We start from the raw sequence: 12,053 nt of genomic DNA on the forward strand, positions 1-12,053 counted from the left end.
GAACTGAAATCATGTGTATAGAAACTGCAAACAGAAAGGAATAAGGGAGACCCTCTTGTTGAGTCATGAGGTTCAGACTGGATCTCTTTGCTTTCTAAGTTCCCTCTCTGAGAGCAGTCTGCATGCAGCTGGATTCCATCTTAGTCTCAGGCCTGCTATTCATCTAAAGAATCACAAATGCCAGCTAGCAGCAGTTTGCATTTGTAAACTCAATCACAGGATTTGTAACAGCACTTGATCACTGAAGCTAATATACACGCATCTGCAATTAAATATCCAACCTAACACAACACACTGAGATGGAGCTAGATGGCTGTGCACAGATCGAGATGCATTCCATCCCGTAAATAAAGTCAGTCCATCTTTCTCAGAGTGCTGTGCTCACCTCTTGCTGCTGTGCCAACAAACAGAGTTGTACTGAATTCCAGTTATAAATTGAGGGCAATGTTTGGTTGCTTTACTCAGTTGTTAAGAATTTCTTAAATGGGTTTAAGTACAATTATATATATGGACAGGTTTCTGCATCAACATAACTTGTCCAGCTGATTTCTATGCTCTAATGTATAGCAGAATGTTTAACAACAAACAGAATAGGATATAAATTAGTGAAATTAAGGTAGGATGTAAAATTCAACTTTAAAGCCCCAGTTGCTGTTGCTGACCATCCAACCAGTGTATCCTACCAGAGATGTTCTCATGCTCAGTGTGTGAACTTCCCAGGGATAGGTTTGGTTGGACTCGATGTTCTCAAATGGCCATTTTCAAATTAATTGATTGATTGTAAGAAACAAAGATTTTTAGCCTTAAATCTTTGTATCATCAGAGAAATGGCACTGCAGGAAGGCAGTGTGCCTTCCAGCGGAGGGAGGGAAGATCAGTGCTTGCTTCAGGCTGTTTCCCATGGTGTTTCCCTGGAGCCCCAGGGAGCCCTGCAAGGAGCACAGGGGGCAGAGGCAGAGCCACCTTGGGCTGGGCCTCTGCTGCTGAACTGGGACCGAGGGGAGACCTGCGAGACACAGGGAGCTTAAAGGCACTTGGCAGTGGAGGATGCTGAGGAGGAGGAGGAGGAACTTTCTGAAGGAGAAACCTTCCCAGCCCTGTTTGTGGTAAGGCACTGGGTGCAGGGCAATGCAGCTGCAGTTTCTCTCTGTAGATAAGGAGGAGGATGTGCTGCAGAACAGGGCTTCCCCCTGCACCATGCAGGGACAGGACAAGGCAGGTCCCTTGTCCCGGGGCTGGCTGCAGGGTGTGAATGTGGGTGTGCAGCCAGGGGTGCCCAGCGCTGCCCTTGCAGCAGGGTCCCTGCAGCCCAAAGGCTGTGTGCAGGGGCAGGGACTCTGCTGCCTGCCAGGGTCAGCACTCAGCCTGCCCGGGAGCTCCCCATGGAGCTCGGAGGGGGAGAGGGGAGCTGAGGGGAAGGGAACAGCCCCTGGCAGGGAAGGGAAGTGCTGGGTGGGTGAGGCTGCTCCAATCTGCCTTCAATCTGAGCACTTCTTCAGAGGGTCCTTCTGAAAGACACTGAGGCATCATTTACCTGATAGGGAAGGATGCTGAGCTTTGATGTTTTTCCCTCTTGGTGGGCAGGTTGGGCAGTGGGAGCTGGGAATTTTCTTCTCTGCTTTGGGGGAGGCACCGAGAGTCTTGTGAGGGCTCGTGTGAGCTGCTCCTGAGCCCCTGCACAGGCAGGGGTGTGCAGGGCAGAGCTGAGCACACAGCCCATGGCATGGGCTCTGGGAGCACTGAGAGGGAGCAGAGCTGGGCACAGAGCAGCAGCTCCTGGCAGAGACAGCTCCAAGCAGCAGAGATATGGATGGGCAGGGAGTGGGGGCAAAGTGCAGCCCAGCCCTGGGGAGGGTGCGTTCAGGCAGCTCTCTTGGGGTCTGGCACTGGAGGTGGCTGCTGGCCGTGCTCTGCTGCCCACAGCCCTTTGCTTCTCAGCGTGAGAGCTCTGTGGACTGTCCTTTGAAACCATTCTCCCCTGGTCTCAGCACAGGACAGATGTTTGTGGGAGTTCTTAAGGTCAATTTGTGTGTGAAGGCACCTTACAGGCAGTGCAAGTTTGAGCAGAGCGCAAGTGGGAGAGGACTGATGGACACTGCAGCTCTCTTGGTTCTGCAAAGAACTGAGACTTTTGGCCTGATGCAATGCTCTTCTGATTGTACCTAGGAAGAAGCCTCAGCAGTGTAATGACATGACTGGTGATGACGCTGAACCTCTCCTCTCCTGCTAAAATGTGCTCAGTTGTGAATGTGTAAACTGAACTTCTGTATCTGACATCCCTCCTGTCCTAACCTGTCACTGCCTTTTTCTCCTCTGACGGTGCCCAATGCCCAGAGGCAGCAGATGTCCAACGGCAGCTCCATCACCCAGTTCCTCCTCCTGCCATTCGCACACACACGGGAGCTGCAGCTCTGCCACTTCTGGCTCTTCCTGGGCATCTCCCTGGCTGCGCTCCTGGGCAACGGCCTCATCATCACCAGCACAGCCTGTGACCAGCGCCTCCACACCCCCATGTACTTCTTCCTCCTCAACCTCTCCCTGCTGGACCTGGGCTGCATCTCCACCACTGTCCCCAAATCCATGGCCAATTCCCTCTGGGACACCAGGGCCATCTCCTACACAGGCTGTGCTGCACAGCTCTTTTTCTTTCTCTTCTTCATTTCAGCAGAGTAGTCTCTCCTCACTGTCATGTCCTACGACCGCTACGTGGCCATCTGCAAGCCCCTGCACTATGGGACCCTCCTGGGCAGCAGAGCTTGTGTCCACATGGCAGCAGCTGCCTGGGGCACTGGGTTTCTCAATGCTCTGCTGCACGTGGCCAATACATTTTCACTGCCCCTGTGCCGAGGCAATGCTGTGGAGCAGTTCTTCTGTGAAATCCCCCAGATCCTGAAGCTCTCCTGCTCACACTCCTACCTCAGGGAAGTCGGGCTTCTTGTGGTTGCTGCCCTGATTGCTGTTGGCTGTTTTGTTTTCATTGTGGGGTCCTATGTGCAGATCTTCAGGGCCGTGCTGAGGATGCCCTCTGAGCAGGGACGCCACAAAGCCTTTACCACGTGCCTCCCTCACCTGGCCGTGCTTTCCCTGCTTCTCAGCACTGGCACATTTGCCTACCTGAAGCCCCTCTCCATCTCCTCCCCATCCCTGGATCTGGTGGTGTCAGTGCTGTACTCGGTGGTGCCTCCAGCAGTGAACCCCCTCATCTACAGCCTGAGGAACCAGGAGCTGAAGGATGCTGTGAGGAAGCTGGTGACCAGATGTGTTTCAGCAGATATACACTGCTTGCTTTACCCTGGAAAGGGTTTCCAGTGTAGGTCATGACAGGACATGCCTGTCTTTCCTGCTTTACATTTGTTTTCCTATTTCAATCTGTGATGATGTTGTCTTCATAGAAATGTCAGTTTTCATCTCCTAATTAAGTTGCCACTCGTGTTGTGTGACCCATAGACTTTGTGTCACTCTGGTCTCTGATTGTATTTAAGGGAAATAAATGATCCTGCAGCAACTTCTTCTCTGTGATACGTCCTCACATGTCAGGAATGAAGGGGAATGAAAGCAGCTTTCTGTCTGCTCCAGCTGTGGGATGGCTGCTCTGTGCCTGCAGCAGGAAGAGCTCTTGGGGAGCCCAATGAATGGGGCTGTTGTGCTGGTGTGGGGAGATGGGATGGCATAGGGGGGGGGCTGCAGAGCTCTCAGGGTGTCCTGGGCAGGGGAGCAGGGGACACAGGAGTCCCTGTAGGGAACTCCCCTACAATGGCCCAGGCTGGGGCTGCCAGGCTGAGAACAGCCCATGGGAAAGGTCTGGGTGGGCAGGAGCTGGACAGGAGGCAGCAAGGGAGGACAGCAGCATCGCGGGCTGTATGAGCAGGAGCACGGCAGGAGAACAAGTGAAGGGATGATCTGGAATCCTCCATCCAGGTTTCAGATCCCCAGTTCAGGAGTGGGTTTAGTAATGGGCCCTCAGGTCAGGAGATACTGGAGCACGGTGCCTGTGGGGAAAGTTTGGGGGAGCTGGACTTCTCCAGCCTGGAGAAGGGGAGGCTGGTGGGGACCTGAGATCTTGGGAAGGGAAGGCTGTTGGGGACTGGCTGCCTGTAGCGGGAAGGAGGACATGGAGAATACAGAGCCAGGCTCCTCACCATGGTGCCTGGTGGGAGGACAAAAGGCAGTGGGGGACAGTGACAGAGGAGAGGTTCAGCCAGGACAGAAGGAAACCTTGTTCCCATCGGCTCAGGCAAGTGCTGCATCAGGTCACCCAGAGAGGCTGTGCAGTCTCTGGCCTTAAGGATTGCCAACTCAGACTGAATCAAGCCTTGAAACACTTGCTCTGACCCTGCTCCTGGTGGGTTTGACTTGAGATATCCTGGGGTCCCTTCCAACCTCTGTTCACTTCTGATCCTACAATGATGGGCTTATGAAGAGTCACAAAGATGCTCTAAGGGCTGGAACACGTCTCCAATGGAAACAGGCTGAGAGATGTTGGTCTTCAGCCTGGAGAAGAGAAGGTTTCAGGGAGACATCTTAGCAATCTTCCCGTGTCTAAGCAGGGCCTACAAAGAATCTGAAGAGGGGCTTTTTATGAGGCTGTGCAGTGACAGGACAAGGGGGAATGGCTTTAAGCTGAAAAAAGGGAGATTTAGCTTGGACATTCAGATGAAGTTGTTCCCTTTGAGAGTGGTGGGCCACTGGCACAGGGTGCCCAGAGAAGCTGTGGCTGCCCCATCCCTGGCAGTGGTCAAGGCCAGGTTGGATGGAAGTCAGCTTTGCTCTGAAGCAGTGCTTTGTCCACCTCTGATGTTCACAAGGGATGACAGATGAAATCCTACTACATTGTAAAGTTCACTACTTGTACTCATGACTCAAGTGAGTCTGGGCTGCACCAGAGAGGCTCAGCATGGCCTTTGAGTCATTTGGACTGTGTTATTTATTTACTCTCCTAACACTTTTAGGGGGGGGACGGGACTATAAAACATTCTTTGTATGACAAAAAAATCAGAACAATATTGAAACAGGGAGAAGTTCTCAGCTCCTTAGTGCAGAGCAAGGAGGGCTACAGTGTCCATCAGTCCTTTCCCATTTGCCCTGTGCTTACAACACTTGTATATGATGCCTTCACACACAAATTGATCTTAAGAATCCCCACAAACACCTGTCCTGTGCTGAAAGCAGGGGAGCACGGTTTCAAAGAGGAGATCACAGAGCTCTCATGGAGAGAAGTAAAGGGCTGTGGGCAGCAGAGCACGGCCAGCAGCCACCTCCAGTGCCAGACCCCAAGAGAGCTGCCTGAACGCACCCTCCCCAGGGCTGGGCTGCACTTTCCCCCCACTCCCTGCCCATGTCTCTGCTGCCTGGAGCTGTCCTTGCCAGGAGCTGCTGCTCTGTGCCCAGCTCTGCTCCCTCTCAGTGCTCCCAGAGCCCATGCCATGGGCTGTGTGCTCAGCTCTGCCCTGCACGCTGCTCCCAGCAGCAGGGCTCTGCCCAGGGGCATCTCTGCCTCTGCAGGAACCTCACACCTGGCACTCAATGGATCCATCAATGGTGAATGGAGAAACATGGTCAGCCCCTGAGGAAAGCCTTGAGAGCTTCTTAACTCTTCAGTTAGTTACTGGTGGCAATGAGCAGTGTGTAGGGAGGTGAGAGAGGGTGGAGGGAAGTCAGCAAGAAGCAAGGCGATGGTTCTGGGCTTTAACAAATCCTTACAAGCAGGACAAAGCCCAGCAATGGGGAGCAGCTGGTATCTGTAGGTGGAGGAGGAGTAGGTGCTCCTGGAGTGTGGCTGCAGGCCCTGGACAAACCAGAGGCTATCTGAGAACTTTCCCTCATGGGAACATGCCTCAGTGTGGCACATGGTGAATGCCCACTGCTGGGGGTGCCTGAACGCTGCTCATCATGCCCCATGAGCCCACCTTCCTGTCTCCCTCTCCTGCACTACCCAAACTTGCCTGGAATGCAGGATCCATCCCTGAGCCTGGGGAATGCAGGAACCTCCTGCAGTGAGGTGTCGCTGCTGCAGGGGAAGTGCAAAGCTTCTGTGAGACATTTGTGAGTGCGGGCATAGAGTGGGGTGTGTGCAGCAGAGAGGGTGCTACAGGCAGGAAGCTGTCCGAGATGAGGTGCCCTGTCCCCAGAGCATGGGGTACCTTGCACCCAAGGACACCACCTTTCCTTTTGGCTCTTGCCAAGAAGTTCTCAATCCAGACCATTGCCTTTTCCCACTGCTCTCCCATGGTGCTTAGTTCTCTATACTGATGGCATCACCCATTCCTCTAGAAGCCTCCTTTAGATCAGCTTGCTGAGGGATATTCAATGCATCTCTTGAATTGACACTATAGTAGCAGCCTACAACTACTTGAAATGTGGCTGTTGAGATGATGGAGGTTTTCTTGCTAGGAGGAAGAGAAGGAAACCTCTACAAAGTGCAGCCTGGAAGGTTCCGATTCAAAGTTAGGAAAGAGAAATATCTCTCAAAAGGTGGACTTGTGGTGCAAGAGGTCTCCCAGAAGAAGTCTGGCTCAGCCCATGGCTTTGTGTTTCAAGGAACAGACAGCCATGGGTGCAGAGATGAGACTGAAGATACAGAAATGCCAGGTGAGAGCTAGGTGGGAAAGCAAGATGGGGGTCAACAGCCTGAAGGGAAAGAAGTGCAGGCATGGGCCAGTGAAGGACAGCCTGCAGCAGAAATGGCTGAGGATTCTGGCATGTCTGGAAGGCCCAAAAGAACAAAAGTCCTCTGTGCCCTGGGCTATGGCAGTTGCCTCTTTCATCAAGGCCTATGAGGAGAACCTTCATTCTCAGGATTTCAGGCTCTTCCCTAAGGGCTGCAGTCAGGGCTTGGCCTTCTCACCATCAGACACCTGCATTTTGCCTTTGTCTCCCTGTAATCACAGCCTGCAGTTACTTGCTTTAACAAGTCCCTGGGGAGGCTTTGCCAGTAACAGCCCTCAGTGGGGCCCATTAATGCTGAAGGCACTTGGGGCTTTGTTTCTGAGTTGGACTTCCTGAGAGGTTTCCTCAGCCCCTGAGGTTCATGGACTCAGCCCAAATACACCATGGGGCTCATTAGAACCTTTGGGTTTTGTCTTTTGGATTGCACAGCACATTGGAGGTTTCTGAGTGCAGGAAGATTGCAAAGAACAACTGATAAAAGTTCTTGTCAAGTGTTTGTTTTCATACTTTCAAGTTTAGAAATTCCTGTGCCTTCTGGAATGCCCGGCACAGGGATCACAAGAACCTGCCAGGGCCCAGCCGCCTTCTGCAATGCCTGGTGAGCTTCTGTGATCCTTGCCGGAGCCAGGAAGGTCCCCTTGTGCTCAGCTCCCAGTGACAGCACCAGCAGCTGCAGTGCCCAGGGGCTGCTCCTGCCCTGACACCTTCTCAGCACCTCTGACATCAGCAGCTCCTGCACACAGAAGGTTCCTGCTTTGCCCCCAGCACCTCTGCAGGCAGAACTGAGCTCCAAGCACATGAACAAGCCCAGTGCCTCCTCCTCACCCATCCATCCCCTGCTCCTACAGTTGGGATGGCACCAGCACAGCTCCTGACAGCTTCTCCTCCCTTCCCAGCACGCACCCACAATGTGTTTGAGGCCAACACTAAAACAGGATTGCAAAGTCAAAGAACACGGACCTGGATGCGCAGGGCAGCCACGACAGATGCAGCCTCCCGAGGGAGGAGTCTGGTTACTGTAGGGCTCTGGCTCCTTAAATGGCCCCATCACAATGGGTGTCTCCACAGATACCACCACACCTTTGTGATGGCTGGAGAGTATGGAACTCTGTCTGGGGACAGGTGAGCAGCCAACAGAGAGTTTGTGGGTCAGGGTTAAAGGGAATATAGCTCTGGGAGACATTACTGTGGGGATCTCTTACAGACACCTGATCAAGGAGAACCTGTGGATGAAGCACTCTATAGACAGATAGGAACAGCCTCACGCTCACAGGCCCTTGTTCTCATGGGTGACTTCAACCACCCTGACATCTGTTGGAAGGAGGGTATGGCCCAGCACAAGCAATCCAGGAGGTTCCTCGATTGTGTAGAAGACAACTTCCTTCTGCAAGAAATAGAAGAACCGACAAGGAGAGGTGCCGTGCTTGACCTTGTACTCACCAACAGGGAAGGGCTCGTAGGAAATGTGATGCTCCAGGGCAGCCTTTGATGCAGCGATCACGAGATGCTCGAATTTGAGATCCTCAGGACTGTGAGGAGACCGTGCAGCAAGCTCACTGCCCTGGACTTCAAAAGAGCAGACTTTGGCCTCTTCAGGAACCTGCTTAGGAAGGTTCCATGGGATCCAGCCCTAGAGGGCAGAGGGGCCCAAGACTGTTGGTTGATATGCAAGGATCACCTGCTACAAGCTCAGGAGTGTTGCATCCCAACCAGAAGGAAGTGCAGCAGGAGGGCCAGGAGACCTCCTTGTTTCAATAAGGAGTTCCTGAGGAAAATTCAAACAAAAAAAGGGGCTTCTAAAAGGTGGAAGCAAAGACAGGCATCCTGGGAACAATACAGGGATGTTGACCGGGGATCTAGGGACCAGGTTAGGAAAGCTAAGGCCCAGTTAGAATTCAACTTGGCTAAGGAGGTTAAGGATAACAGGAAGGGATTCTACAGGTACATAGCAAATAAGAAACAGACTAGGGTAAAAGTAGGTCCCCTCAGAAAGCTCTCAGGAGAACTGGCTACACAGGATTTGGAGAAGGCTGAGGTTCCCAATCACTTCTTTGCCTCGGTCTTCACTGGCAAAGGCTCTGACTGCACCACCCAAGTCTCAAAAGGCAGATGCAGGGACTGTGAGAATGAAGACCTTGCGCCCACTGTAGGAGAGGAACTGGTTCGAGACCATCTTAAAAATCTGAACGTGCACGTGTCCATGGGTACCGATGTAATCCATCCATGGGTCCTGAAGGAGCTGGGGAATGAAGTTTCGAAGCCACTGGCCATCATATTTGAGAAATCCTGGCAGTCAGGTGAAGTTCCCAAAGACTGGAAAAAGGGAAATATAACCCCCATCTTCAAGAAGGGGAAAATGGATGACCTGGGGAATTACAGAAGAGTCAGTCTCACCTCTGTGCCTGGCAAAATCTTGGAGCAGATTCTCCTGGAAAGCATGCTAAGGGACATGAATATCAACAAGGTGCTTGGTGACAGCCAGCATGGCTTCACTGAGGGGAAATCCTGCCTGACCAATGTGGTGGCCTTCTATGATGGGGCTACAGAACTGATGGTCAGGGGTAGAGCAGTTGATGGCATCTACCTGGACTTGTGCAAAGCATTCGACACTGTCCCACACAACATCCTTGTCTCTAAATTGGAGAGACATCAATTTGATGGATGGACCACTCGGTGGATAAAGAACTGGCTGGATGGCCACATGCAAAGCATTGTGGTCAATGGCTCAATGTCCGGCTGGAGACCAGTAACGAGTGGTGTCCCTCAGGGATCGGTGCTGGGACCGGTCTTGTTCAACATCTTCGTCGCTGACATGGACAGTGGGATTTAGTGCGCCCTCAAGAATTTTGCTGATGACACCAAGCTGTGTGGTTCGGTTGATACCCTGGAGGGAAGGAATGCCATCCAGAGGGACCTCGACATGCTTGCGAGGTGGGCTGATGGCAACCCCATGAAGTTTAACCATGCCAAGTGCAAGGTCCTACACCTGGGTGGGAGCAATCCCAGGCACAGCTACGGGTTGGGCAGAGAAGAGATTCAGAGCAGCCCTGCGGAGAAGGACTTGGGGTGTTGGTAGATGAGAAAATGAACATGAGCCGGCTTCAGTGTGTGCTCACAGACCAGAAACCAACCGTATCCTGGGCTGCATTAAAAGGAGTGTGACCAGAAGGTCGAAGGAGGTGATCCTGCCCCTCTACTCTGCTCTTGTGAGACCTCACCTGGAGCATTGTGTGCAGTTCTGGTGTCCTCAACATAAAAAGGACATGGAACTGTTGGAACAAGTCCAGAGGAGGCCACGAGGATGATCAGGGACTGGAGCACCTCCTGTATGAAGATAGGCTGAGAAAGCTGGGGCTGTTCAGCCTGGAGAAGAGAAGGCTGCGTGGAGACCTCAGAGCAGTTTCCAGTATCTGAAGGGGGCCTATAGGGATGCTGGGGAGGGACTCTTCATTAGGGACTGTATTGATAGGACAAGGGGTAACGGGGTAAAACTTAAACAGGGGAAGTTTAGATTGGATATGAGGAAGAAATTCTTTCCTGTTAGGGTGGCGAGGCCCTGGAATGGGTTGCTCAGGGAGGTTGTGAATGCTCCATCCCTGGCAGTGTTCAAGGCCAATATGAATGAAGCCTTGGGGGATACGGTGTAGTGTGAGGTGTCCCTGTCCATGGCAGGGGGGTTGGAACTAGATGGTCTTAAAGTCCTTTCCAATCATAACTATTCTGTGATTCTATGATTCTATGAACTTGCCTGATGATTTGGAGTCTTGGCTGAACTTGGCCCAGGTCTCTGTTCCCGCCTTACTGCTCTTGCTCAGGTACTGTGGGATGGTCCCTGCACACCATGATGTTCCCCTCTGGCTCTGTTTAAAGAGATTAAAGAGATAAACCTCTGTAGTACTGGCCAGGTTTCTGCAAATTAGAACCTTTCTCTGGCTGCACCCAACAGCCCTGCCAGTGCTCACTACTCTGGCAGTCACTCTCCATTCAGACCTTGTCCCTGCATGGGCAAATTAAGAGATAGTCTTCTCAGTGAGGCAAATGAGTAAGCAACTGAACATTCTATTCAATGTTATTCTCTGGTCATTAGTATCTCCTCCATTTCAAAATAAATTAGAATTATGGTCTTTAGTAGATGAGCAGCACTTTTGTTTGGAAATGGGTTTCAAGTCTTAGTAAAGACTCTTTAATCTTTCCAGCTTCAATGTTTCTTTGCTTTGAAGATGCTGAGGTGCCATCTCTAAGAAATGCTCTTTCTCAGTAACTTCAGAGCAGTTTCTGATCTTGTTCTAGTCTGTCTCCCAGAAGACAAGCCATCTCAAAGGTTGAGGAATTAACAGCTCCAGATGTTTAACTTGTGAAATCACTAAAGAAATTCTTCAGTTACATCTGAAGGGGAGAGGAAACAAGATTGCCATGGGTGATGTGCCCAGTGAGGCTGCTGGCATCGTATCCCAACCATCTAAGATAGAAAGTAATAACCGGTAAAGACAGGAGTCTCTGGTTGATGCAGCCAAACATTGACACCCAACACCCTGTAGAACTGAACAGAGCTAAAAAGGAGAGGTGGAGAATTTACTTCTCTGAAGCTCTGATTTATAAAGCAAGCCAGGAGGTGAGAAAATCAGTTTTTTCTCAAGATAGAGATGATTCTGTGCAGTACAGTCATGCAGATCCATACATTGAGTCCACCAAGTCTGTGTGTGTCACTTGTAATACCAGTTTTACACATTTTATTTGTATTCCTCTGCCACACATATATATATTTACACACATACACATATTACGCATATTGGAGCTGAGGGACAAGGTTAAGAATCTTGCAAGAAAAGTGGGCATTTATCAGTGACAAAAGTGAGAATTGAATAAAGCTGATGGGTGTTTCCTGTGAGGAAAAAGAAGCCTGGGATAATTCAAGGTAACTGACTTCTGTGTAGGAACTGTGAAAGAAGATGTATAAAGTCATGAGGATTAGAGGAAAATCCCATTAGTTTAGACCTGCTTACTTGATGTATTCATGTCCTGCATGACACAAGTCTTGCATGTTGCCAGTGGTTGAGCAACCTCCTCACACACTTCAGCAAAGCCCCCTTCACCTCCTTATTCCTCAGGCTGTAGATGAATGGGTTGAGCATTGGGGTGACCACGGTGTAAAAGACAAGAGGCCACCTTATCCAGGCTCCTATGGCTAGAAGAAGGTTGCAGGTACATGAAGAATCCTGTCCCAAAGAATATGGAAACAGCCCTCAAATGGGAGGCACAGGTGTGGAAGGCTCTGGCCCTGCTCTGTGCTGAGCACATCCTCAGCACGGTGCGGATGATAGAGATGTAGGAGAGCAAAATGACCACACTTGTGCCCACCACATTGATGGTGACGAAGGCAAAGATGA

The 12,053-nt window shown here is 51.3% G+C and overlaps 2 protein-coding genes and 1 pseudogene across 2 annotated transcripts in view; 2 read left to right on the forward strand and 1 right to left on the reverse strand.

Moving 5' to 3' along the window:
- Window positions 1–7,671, reverse strand: part of LOC133280764 (olfactory receptor 14C36-like) — a 781,395-nt gene extending 773,724 nt beyond the window's left edge. The window contains exon 1 of the mRNA XM_061475692.1: window positions 7,627–7,671. The gene's annotated coding sequence lies outside the window, so the exon portion shown is untranslated. The remainder of the gene's footprint in view (window positions 1–7,626) is intronic.
- Window positions 1–12,053, forward strand: part of LOC133280763 (olfactory receptor 14C36-like) — a 377,076-nt gene that overhangs the window by 160,424 nt on the left and 204,599 nt on the right. The gene's annotated exons all lie outside the window — the stretch shown is intronic.
- On the forward strand, window positions 2,133–3,400 carry LOC133280734 (olfactory receptor 14J1-like; annotated as a pseudogene).

The sequence above is a fragment of the Pezoporus flaviventris genome, unplaced genomic scaffold (genome assembly GCF_033815535.1).
Source record: "Pezoporus flaviventris isolate CSIRO_AGI_PZ_B2104156 unplaced genomic scaffold, CSIRO_AGI_Pfla_v1 ptg000088l, whole genome shotgun sequence".
Classification (NCBI taxonomy): Eukaryota; Metazoa; Chordata; class Aves; order Psittaciformes; family Psittacidae; genus Pezoporus; species Pezoporus flaviventris.